The following is a 12,284-nucleotide window of genomic DNA, read 5'->3' as shown; positions in this document are numbered from 1 at the left end:
GGTCACCTTGTAAATCTTAGTCAGGCAAACTCAAATGGATATGGGTGATATACGAATAAAACATAAAGATAAAGATAGAGATACTTATGTAATTCATTGGTGGAAATTTCAGATAAGCGTATGAAGATGCTTGTCCCTTCCGTCTCTCTGCTTTCTTACTGTCTTCATCCAATCCTTCTTACTCCTTTCCATGGCAAGCTTATGCAAGGGTTTCACCGTTGTCAATGGCTACCTCCCATCCTCTCAGTGGAAATGTTCAATGCACCCTGTAACGGCACGGCTATCCATCTGTCGGTTCTCGATCAGGCCGGAATAGAATCCAGTGATTCTTTTGCGTCTGTCACTAACGCCCCGCCTTCAGGAGTTTGAAGCTCGTCACAGTCATTCAATCATTGAATCCTACTCAGAATACCACAGACAAGGTTAGACCTTCCGGATTCTCTTGAATGCCGCCATCAGTTCTAGCCTATACCACGAAGACTCTGATCTCACGGAATGGCTGGCTCGTTTGTCAGGCGAGCACTCGGTTGTCAGGCGATCAACCATGCATCGTGTATCAGGAATCCAAGAGATATTCACCCAATCTAAGGTAGAACGGAGGTGGTTGTCAGTCACACGTTCATAGGTGAGAATGATAATGAGTGTCACGGATCATCACATTCATCAAGTTGAAGAACAAGTGATATCTTAGAACAAGAACAAGCGGAATTGAATAGAAGAACAATAGTAATTGCATTAATACTCGAGGTACAGCAGAGCTCCACACCTTAATCTATGGTGTGTAGAAACTCCACCGTTGAAAATACATAAGAACAAGGTCTAGGCATGGCCGTGAGGCCAGCCTCTCAATGATCTAAGATAGCATAAGAACAAAGATAGCTACCAAGATGTATCAATACAATAATAAAAGGTCCTACTTATAGAGAACTAGTAGCCTAGGGTTTACAGAGATGAGTAAATGACATAAAAATCCACTTCCGGGCCCACTTGGTGTGTGCTTGGGCTGAGCATTGAAGCGTTTTCGTGTAGAGACTCTTCTTGGAGTTAAACGCCAGCTTTGGTGCCAGTTTGGGCGTTTAACTCCCATTCTTGTGCCAGTTCCGGCGTTTAACGCTGGGAATTCTGAGGGTGACTTTGAACGCCGGTTTGGGCCATCAAATCTTGGGCAAAGTATGGACTATCATATATTTCTGGAAAGCCCAGGATGTCTACTTTCCAACGCCGTTGAGAGCGCGCCAATTGGGCTTCTGTAGCTCCAGAAAATCCACTTCGAGTGCAGGGAGGTCAGAATCCAACAGCATCTGCAGTCCTTTTCAGTCTCTGAATCAGATTTTTGCTCAGGTCCCTCAATTTCAGCCAGAAAATACCTGAAATCACAGAAAAACACACAAACTCATAGTAAAGTCCAGAAAAGTGATTTTTAACTAAAAACTAATAAAAATATACTAAAAACTAACTAGATCATACTAAAAACATACTAAAAACAATGCCAAAAAGCGTACAAATTATCCGCTCATCACAAACCCACACCGCCAAATTGGCGGGGCGGGGCCAAAAAATTTATTTTTCTTTTTTTTATTAAATAAAAGAGTGATCACTATTAATTTAAATACTTTTTTTCATCTATTATTTTCATTCTTCTTTTAGTTATTGACTTTATTTATTTTATTTTATAATTTCGTATATATGCTCAAATTATGTGACTTATTTTTTAAAATAAAGATGATTCTATTGACAAATATTATTTTGAATAATTTTATTGAAGTTAAAAATTAAAATAATAATAATAAATTATATTATAATTTGACTATCTTTTATTTATATTTAATTTTTTAATTATTATTTTTTATTAATTTTAATGAATTTTATTTTTCAAAAAAAAAAGAATCAAGCAGGTTAGTCCGCCGACCCACCAATCCGCCATAAAGCAGAGTGGGCTAGCATTTTAAACTCATTTTAGTTGGTAGGGCGAGCCGGTCCGCCCCGTTTATAGAGCGGGCCTAGGCGGGACGGGGCGGGTTGGGGCGGGCCGGCCCGTTTTGTCACCCCTATTAATGATAATTTAAAATAGAACTGATTTTTATGTAAAAAAATTATTAAATTATCAATTAATAATTTTTTTTAGTGACTAAGAATCTTTTGCATTTAGTGAGAGGTCTTTGATTCAATATTCACTTAAAATATATTTTTATATAAATATATAACATATACATATATAGAGTGCGGGTTGATCGGATAGGGTTGAGGCTCAACCCACACCCAATCCGACCTGCACGAGAATCCTACCTGCACCCCTATCCTACTCGTTGCGGATCGAGTTGGTAACCCTATTCGATCGGATGAAATCGAATTGGATACTCGTAGGTAAGATACATATTGCCACCCTTAATTATATGGTTCAAATAATAGTGCCAAGTGCGTAGTTTATATATACCCGAAGCTAAGGAAAAAAACAAACAGTAAAATAACAATTGGAGCAAAAATATCCTTTGTTATTTTTCCATTGGAAATGCGAGCATATTTTTGGTTTTAAAAAAATAAAAATTAGTTGATGTTAATTCAAATGTAAAGATTTTTTTTTGAAAGACAAATCTATTTATTATATAAAAAGAAAATTTTTTGTTTGCTTTTAATATTTTTAAAAACAACTTTTTATTAAAATATTCATGAAACATTTTTTGTTCTAACACTTAAATCCAAAGAGTATTTGTAAAGAGATCAAAATATTTATCATTTTAATTAATTAATATACACTAAATAAAGAAAATGGTGTGTTACTCATATGTCCATTAGTAATTCGAATAATATTAGATGATTAATAAAAATATTTTTATATTAAATTTTAAATTTTAATAATATAAAAGTAAAGTGTTGATCCAAAATGTTGGTTCTAACATTTTTTTTTATATGCCCAAAGATCATTTCAAAATATAAACTTAAAATTTAATTTGCTAACATATTAATTGATTAAACGTACATGACGACAACATTTATTTAATTTCCTATAAACAACTACTATCTTGTTTATTTAAAGTCAAGAAAGTCGATTGGATTAGGTGATCGACCCACCCACTTTACAAGTAGTTCATACTCTTATTATCACATTGATGAATGTGGTTAGTGATGGTAAATTACTCTTCATGCTATTAATTAGAAGAAGCCAATGTAAGATATAAAACCAAATTATGAAGCTCACTGCTCAACTGATTAAATTTTGAGTGATTATTAGATATTCTAATCCATCTTTTTAATTCTAAAATGAATAAAAATTTGGATAAAGTATATTTTTATTTTTAATATTTATAATTTTTTAAAAAAAATATTTTTAACATTTAATTTTATTTAATTTTATTTCAAACATTTTTAATTTATGTCATGATTATCTCCGAATGTTTTTAATTTTATCTCTATCATTTTATATGGAGTTAAAATTAAAGGATAATTTTGACATAAATAAAAAATATTAAGAACAAAATTGATTACAATTAGACATTAAGAATATTTTTAAAGAAAATCATAAATATAAAGACAAAAGTATATTTTATCGTAAAAATTTTAAACATATATTTTGCTTTTGAAAACATCAAAAACATAAAAGAGAAACAATTAAAACTGTTTTTGTTCAAAAGATAAAAAAAAAAACATAATTAAGGAGAAGAATTAAAATTTTAGTTATTTTTTAAGACTTTTGAGTAAGAATGTAAGATAATTTTGTTATTTGTGAAGGAGAGAATGCAGAAATTAAGTTGCAATTTTTTAGGAAATTGATACGACAAAATTATTATTTCTGTTAGAGTAAAGTGATAAATAAATCTTGAGAATTTACACTTCAGACAAACAAGTCTTTTAGTATTTATTCAAATTAGTCTCCAAAAAATTTTAAAATAGACATTTTAGTCTCCCACAAAATTTAATTACATAATTAGTCTCCAATTTTTTCTGGCGTCAGACGAATTGGTCTTTTATCACCTCTCCATTAAGAACTAACGGAACAATCTGACATGTCACGTGAAGCTGGTGATTCAACCGTTAAGCGCCACGTGTTAAATTATGACAAATTAGTCCCCATTTGAATGATGCTAAATGCCGCGTTTTGGGATTAGGGCATGATGGGGTGTTGTCGTTTCGTTAGCTGAGTCTTTCTAAAGGTTTCTTTTTGTCTTTTCTCCTCCAAAACGAAATTACAAGTAGCATCCTCTCTTCTCCTAGGTTTTATGAAGAAAGCCACCACCACGTCAACCACTAGTCCTCCGACAACCTCTGCTGACATTGTTGACTCAAGGCTTTGTACGAGACGGAGTTATTGTAGAAGAAGATTTTGCTGGTCTATCGGTCACCATTGGCCGAGGTTAGTATATCTCTTCTCTATTATGATGTGGATGGTATAGTTGATCATCGTTGCAATTGTTTGAATGTGTTTACCTCTTGTAGCTGTTTCTGGTAGTAAAAATTAGTTGCTGAAGAAAGTGTTTTTAGGTTCTTCGTTATTATGAAAATCGGTTACTGATAAATGATGTAATGCATGCATATATGAGCTTAACATTAAAGTGATTCAATATTTTATGGTAAATACATTTTATGCATGGATCAATCTGGTTATCACAATTAAAAAGTCAAAGTTTGAGCAGTTGGTATTTAGTATGTAATTGTTCTGTATAAGTTTGTGTTCTAACTTTGACATTTTATTCCATCTTTATGAATTGCAAATGACTGATTGGGTTATCCATGTCTTTCAACATGGGAAAACTTTGTTAAAGATAACAAGGATGAACCTATTTATAATAATGAGAATGTAAAGAGATTTTCTCTGTTGGATCTTGACCTAGTGAATTACTTTGATTTGAAAAAAATATTTAAAGAGCTTGACTACCCTACATACAAAAGGTGTATTGGTATGATCCAACAGTTCCTAGTTATGAAGTAGGCCTACATCTTATATATAGAGACAAGGAAATTAGAAAGATGTATGACAAGAAGAGGGAGGACAGAGAGACGGATGAATTTTGTATGTTCATTGGTCATCCAATTATGGAAGATGTTGATTTTGAGAAAGAAGATGACATAAATTTGAGTCATGGAGATGTTAAAGATAAAATGAATCAGGAAGACATTGATGAGGACAGCGAGGCTGAGGTCTTTTCTGATGAACCAATTTCTGATAATGATAGCTATGATAGCTATGAAAGTGCTGAAGATGAGGAGTATAAACCCCCATCTCCAGGCTTTGAAGATGACACCGATGATAGCTATGAAGATGAAGGACTCATGAAGAAAACAAAGAGCAAAGGTGACAAAAGAGAAAAGAAAGGTAAGAAGAAAGCTGTTGAAAAAAAGGATCATGTAAGGAAGAAATCTGAACCTAATCACACTGTTGGGCCCAATGACAAATCTGAGTCCAATACTACTGCTGAGCCTACTCCTACTACTGGTGGGTCAAAATTTGGTGTTGGACAGGATATAGCAGAAGAAGATGGTGACATCTTTAGTGATGAGTTTGATAGTTTAAGATTCGAGTCAGAGGGGTTCGATACACCTCAATCATTAGACAATGAGGGAGATGATTTTGAGTGGCCCTAATTCAATGAGAAAGCACACTTTGGTGATGTTCAACTCCAATTGAACATGGAATTTGATACACTTGAGCAATTAAAACATGTCTTAAAGGACTATACTATTGCTGAAGGAAGGAGGATTTTTTATGTCAAAAATGATAAGAGAAAAATTAGATGTAAGTGCGCAAGTGGAAAAGAGAAGACTATGATTGCAAAGGTAAAGTTTAAGGCTAAGTGTAAAGCTAAAAAGAAAGAGACCGATGCTGCAGAAGGCAAATGGAGGATCAGGAACAAAAGATACTAGAATTGTGAAGGAAAATGCTCTATCTATAGAAGTTGCACCAATAAATAATGAGACTGAAGGGAATGAAACTATTGTTGTCCCTAGCATTGATCATAATGAATGTCCCTGGCTGATCTATTTTTCCTGGAACAGTGCTAGAGGGTGCTACTAGATTAAGACCTACAAGCCTAAGAATACTTGTGATATGGAATTCAGGTCTAATATGGCTGATTAGAACTGGGTGGCTGATAAATTCGAGAAGAGGTTATTGACCCAACCTTACCTGACTTACGAAGAAGCTTTTGATCATATTAAGATAGACTTTAACGTGGTGTGCAGTGACAAGATGATCTATAGAGTTTTAAGGGTTACTAGAGAAAAATATGTTGGAAAAAAGAGGGCTTGATATAGAAAATTGAGAGATTACCTCATTAAGATTCACAGAAGCAATTCTGGCAGCAATACATTGCTAGAAACAACCTCCACAATTCATGGTTCACCACCACTGTTTATCAAATTGTATGTCTGTTTGGATGGGTGTAAATGGACTTTAAGGCTGGCTGCAGACCACTGATTGGGTTAAACGGATGTCACTTGAAAGGATATTATGGAGGACAATTGTTGCCTGCTGTAGCTTAGAATGCAAATAATTATTTCTATATGATTGCTTATGCAGTATTTGACAGCGAAACAAAGCAAAAGTTGGAAGTAGATTCTACAACTTTTTCAATAGGACATTGATAATTTCTCAACAAAAAAATAAAATTTTATCTCTGATCAACAGAAGGTAAGTGACAATTACATTATTTATGTTTATATTGTTATGACTATGTTTGCTGTGATGATAGTTGCACTGTTTATATTTATTTGCTGTGATTATATTTAAATTGATGTGATTGTATTTGAATTAAATTGTTGTGATGATAGTTGCATTGCTTAACTTTACTTGCTGTAATTATATTTAAATTGGCCTGATTGTATTTGAATTGAATTGTTGTGATCCTTAGTTGTATTGTTTATGTTTACTTGTTGTGATTATATTTGAATTGATGTGATTGTATTTGAATTGAATTGCTGTGAGGTTAATATAAAGTAGTGTTCGAATAAGGTGATGATAGAATTTGGTTTCGGATGGATGGAAGGGTCTGTATGACTGCTAAATGAGATGATTAGGGACCAATATGCCTGATGAATAATTTTTTTAGGGACCTAAGTGCTTGATAAATGGTTTCTTTAGGATCTATCTGCCTAGTAAATGATTTTATTTAAAATGTATGTGTCTGTTAATTAGTTTCTTTAGGGTTCTAATGCACAGCTTAAGCTTGTTTATTTGAACTGGTGACAATGATCGTAATGTGTTCGAGGTGCAGACACATTTAAAGAAGGTTGGTGTGCATCTTGGAAGGCAAACCTGTACTTGTAATATATGGTAACTGACAGGTAGTAATAATATGTTGTATTTGACTTATATGTATTTAAGATATGCATTTTGTTGCACTTATGTCAATGCTACTTAATTATTTGTAGGAATACCATGTGTTCATGCATTAGAAGCTATTCAAAAGAGGTGTGATAAGCCAGAATCATATGTGCACCCTTGGCTAAAGATAGATACATTTAGAGCAACCTATGAGCATGTCATCAAACTTGTCAATTTAGAAAAGTATTGGGTGAAGACTGGACTATTATCTCCAAAGCCACCCACCATTAGGAGACCTATAGGGTGTTCTACAAAGTAAAAAAAGAAAGGTAAACCCTGTTGAGAACACGCATGATAGAACAAAGGGACGAAGAACATCCAATGTTACCTGTCAAAAATGTAGTGAAGCTGGCCACAATGCAAAAACATGCAAGGGACAACCAAGGCCTAAACCCCACCAAAGAATAAGGATAATAAAAAGGGTAATGAAAGTGGATCCACCACTGCACCAGGGTCACAGGAAGAAGTACAAGTAATCCTATCAGCCCCTCAACCACAACCACAGATACCATTCTAAATTGGATTAAATTGGATGATTTATATGCCATTGATGTACTTACTTGTCGTGTCACTTCGTGTTGTGTCAGGAGCACATTACTAACATATCCAACCAAGTTACAGCAACCATAAATTTTAGGCCTCCAAAATCTAAATAACAAATTTTGAGACCTCATTTAGCTCCAGTCACTATCCCAACACCTCATGTGACACTTGTTCTGGCTCCAAGACCTTCACCTCCACCTACTCTAACTCTTGCACCTACAGTCTCATTTGCACCAGTACCTAGATCACTCCATCCGAATCATATACCAAGAGTATCTTCTGAAACAATTGCTGCTACAAGCATTAGAATTGCTACCAGAATATTCAAATTCATGTCTACACTAGAACTCAAGCTCCAAAAGAAGAAATGATACTGCTCTATAATCTCATGCTGTCTATAATTATTTTGTTTAGGTTTTTGAGACCCTTTGGTAATAGATTATAGTTATGTAGTGTAATTATACAATTTTAAGATAGATTGTTAAAATGTATCTTTAATGCTAAAAATAGATATAAACTAGTTAGAAGTAAGTTTTTGGTTGGAATATTCAGAATTTTGATGTTTGGTTTTAATTATATGAAATTATGGTTATTTGACTATTTTAATAATTATGAGTGTTTTGATTTGTATTAAATTAGGTTCTTGGAGCATTATTTTGTGAATGCACATGATTCTAATATTGAGCAAAAAAAGTTTCATTAAACAATTTTTACATACTACAATATTAACAATTATACTTTGATCACTTGTTCAACTACAAGATATCCTTTCATTATAAGTACCTACTTCTCTTCCTTTTCTACCTACATCCTTCCTACAAAAAGACAAACAAAAAAATCTAGCATTAAAAAAATACACTTCTGCATTGACTGCTCCACCCCCTCTTTTTACTTGCATTTTAGTCTTCTTCTTCAATTCATCTATCAAATCTTTCAACTTCTTCATCCTCTCTTCGAGTACAATATTATGCTGGCTACCTTATATTTCATACGAAAAAATCTTGTCAAACCATATAAAGAATTCACAGTGTGAAAGATTCTCCTACATTAAAGGGTAAAATACAAAAAATAAGAGTTAACTCACGAACAAAATTTTGAAATCCAAAAAAAGGTCTGTATAGGTTCTTTTCTGTTTCAGACTCCACAACAATGCCATAAATTTTGCAATGGCATCTTAGATATTTCCTTCTTGCAATTTCAAATTTGGCGCCACTTGAAGCATTGCTAATCCTACCATCTCCGCCACCTCTAACTCGTCGATGATAAAAGCTTGTCGAATTCTCTCCACTTGCCATGGTTTCACGTTTTTAGAGTAGCACAAGAAGATTATGAGGACCTTCAGACCATTATTTTAGATTTTAGGACATCATATAAGAATGTTTTTGTTGTTTTTTCAGAAACTATTTTGTCTTTCATCCAATGTGTCATTTAATATTTGACTCATCTTAACGTAACATGTTAGACTCTACCGTTAGTGTTTTATAGAGCAAACTAATAGAAAGACTAAATTAAAGTGACAGACATTTATAAAAATTGGAGACTAATTATGTAATTAAATTTTGTTAGGGACTAAAACATTTATTTTAAAATTTTTTGGGGACCAATTTGAATAAATACTCTTAAAAAATTAATAAAATATTTTAAGATAACAAATATGAATATATTGCTTTTAAATTAATCCCTATAATTAGGATAAAAAAATCTTAATTTAATCTAATCAATTTATATTTGTCATCTTTCAAAATTTTATTAATATTTTTCTAAAAATTAATTCTGTCTAAAATATAAATTTTTAAGAATTTATTTATTATTTTCTGTTATTACACCTAGTTCGTAGTTCCGTTTGAATTACAGAGAGATATATGTTGCAATCTTATGACAAGACTGATCACATACACGTCTATTGTTTTTGATCGAAAATTATGGATTCGTTACGTTGATGACTCATCAGCAATAAGCATAATTGATAATTATATATAAAATATATATTAATATTGGTAATTATCAATTTTGTAAAGTGTATATAAAAAAATTATTTATTATTAAATTAATTATTAATATAAATATATATTAAAATATAAAATATGTGTTAATTTTAAACAATATATATTTATATATAAAATAAGATCATTTGTTTACTGGCTGATTTTTATTGTGTATTTATAAACAAAAATATTATTCGAATATTAAAAACAGTCATTAATATATTTATATATAAATATATATATAATTTAATTTATTTTTAATATATATTTATATTTTAATATATATTTTATACTGATGACTAATTTTGATATACACATAACATAATTAATTTATAAAATAAAAAATCTTAGTATCAGTAATTTTTAATAATTTTAGTTAGTATTTAATTAGTTGTCTTTAAATAAATTTATGTTTGTATAAATTTTAATAAATATCAATATAAATTGTATTATTTTATATGTATAAATTTTAATAAATATAAATATAAAATATGTATTTTATATATATTTTTATAATTATAAATATAAATTATTATTAATTAAATATTAATATTAAATAATAATATTTACTAGTAATGTGATATTGTCGTTTATAAAATTATTAACGGAACACGTAGGCAGATGTATTTTATTTTTCGTTTTATAGGAGAGTAGCATTCACCACAGAAATAATCAAATAATGTTGATTAGAAACTCTATTTTTCAGATGATTAGAGATGAGAGAGTGGAATCCATGAATGGATTAGAATATTCACGTATGTGTAAGTGTGTGGTGATAATCAATAGAATCTTTGGGTGGCTGTGACCTGTGACCGTACAGTGCCATAGATCATGGTGCGCATCCTAACAAGATTTCCACCCAGTAGTTCCTAATTAAATGACATTTCTCAATTCTTCGAAATTATGATTTTATATTATGCTTATTTAAAAAAATAAACTGTTAGAAAATATACAAAAAAACTAAAAATCTGACAGAAAATATTTGCATATATACAAATATATCAGTTTATTTGTATATCATTAAAATATTTCATGTAAAAGCATAATAAAAATCATAGATTCGAGTTTCTCTATTTTAATATTTTTAGTAAAAAAAAAAAATCTTATACGATTGTAAAAAAAAAAAGGCCTTTAGAATTTTTGAATAAGTAGTCTGCGAACTAACTAACATATTATTATTGTCTATGTTATAATACTTATTTAAATAAAAATATGCGTTTATACATAGCATAAGCAACATTTTGACTTTCGGGTGCACGATATCCCACTCATACCCTTTTTCTTCTAATTAGATTTGTTCGTTCTTCATCTTTCTCTTCTCGCACTTAATAATTTACATATGAAATGACATTAAAAAATTAAGACTATTTTAAATTTTTTAGAATGTTTGATTTCGCCGAAAATGAAACACGTTTCATACAGTATGCTCTTACTTAATTATGAAAAATGTTAGAAGCAACATTTTTTACTCACAACCATATATATTAAATATATATTAAAATTAATTATCATTAAAATTAATTATTTGTATATAATATGTATTAAAATATAAAATATATATTAAAAATAAATTAAATTATATATATTTATATAAAAATATACGATAATTAATTTTAATGATTGATTTTAGTATATAAATAATATTTTTATTTTATTAATAATAGTGATAAATATTTTATTAATACTTTTATTTTTATATTATTAAAATTTAAAGCATTGCTCATTCATTATTAATCATATCAACAATCTTGCATAATTCTTTTTGGGATTAGATTCCAAAGGATTTTAGATAAAGCTAATTTCACTTAATGTGGGAAAATGCATCCACATTTTAAATATATTACATCTTCTTAATGCGGAAAGATACATCTACATTATATTTGATTCATTGTTAATATATCCGTTTTGAGTCTCACTCAATCAGTTGGTTAACTAATTAAATATATATCACATGCAACCTGCAGATATATATTCTATCGGATTCAAAATAATTATTAAAAAAATGATAAGAGCAGATAAAGAATTAGAAACTTAGAATAGAATGCCAATATTGTCAATTTAAATTAACGTTACATAATGTTGAATAGTTTTTATCATTTAACTTTTTGAAAAATCAACTGTTGGAGTAGGAGCTTATATATATATATATATATATATATATATATATATATATATATATATTTGAGGATCATCTTTAAAAGTTTTAAATTGTTTTTTATATATTTTATATATTTAAAAATCAACATAATATATTTGTTTACGAATATACAAATAAAGAAAATTTTCAGCTACATACTTATTAATTTTTTATTTCAATTTAATTTCGTATAAAAGATCTTCATTATATGTAATTGTAATTAATATGGTTGATTTACTGAAATATATATTCTATAGAAGTTATATAAGCAGTATCACTTTGCTTAAATTAAAGTAAAATAGTA

This window comes from Arachis hypogaea, chromosome 8 (genome assembly GCF_003086295.3).
Source record: "Arachis hypogaea cultivar Tifrunner chromosome 8, arahy.Tifrunner.gnm2.J5K5, whole genome shotgun sequence".
Classification (NCBI taxonomy): domain Eukaryota; kingdom Viridiplantae; phylum Streptophyta; class Magnoliopsida; order Fabales; family Fabaceae; genus Arachis; species Arachis hypogaea.
Note: the sequence above shows the minus strand (reverse complement) of the source record.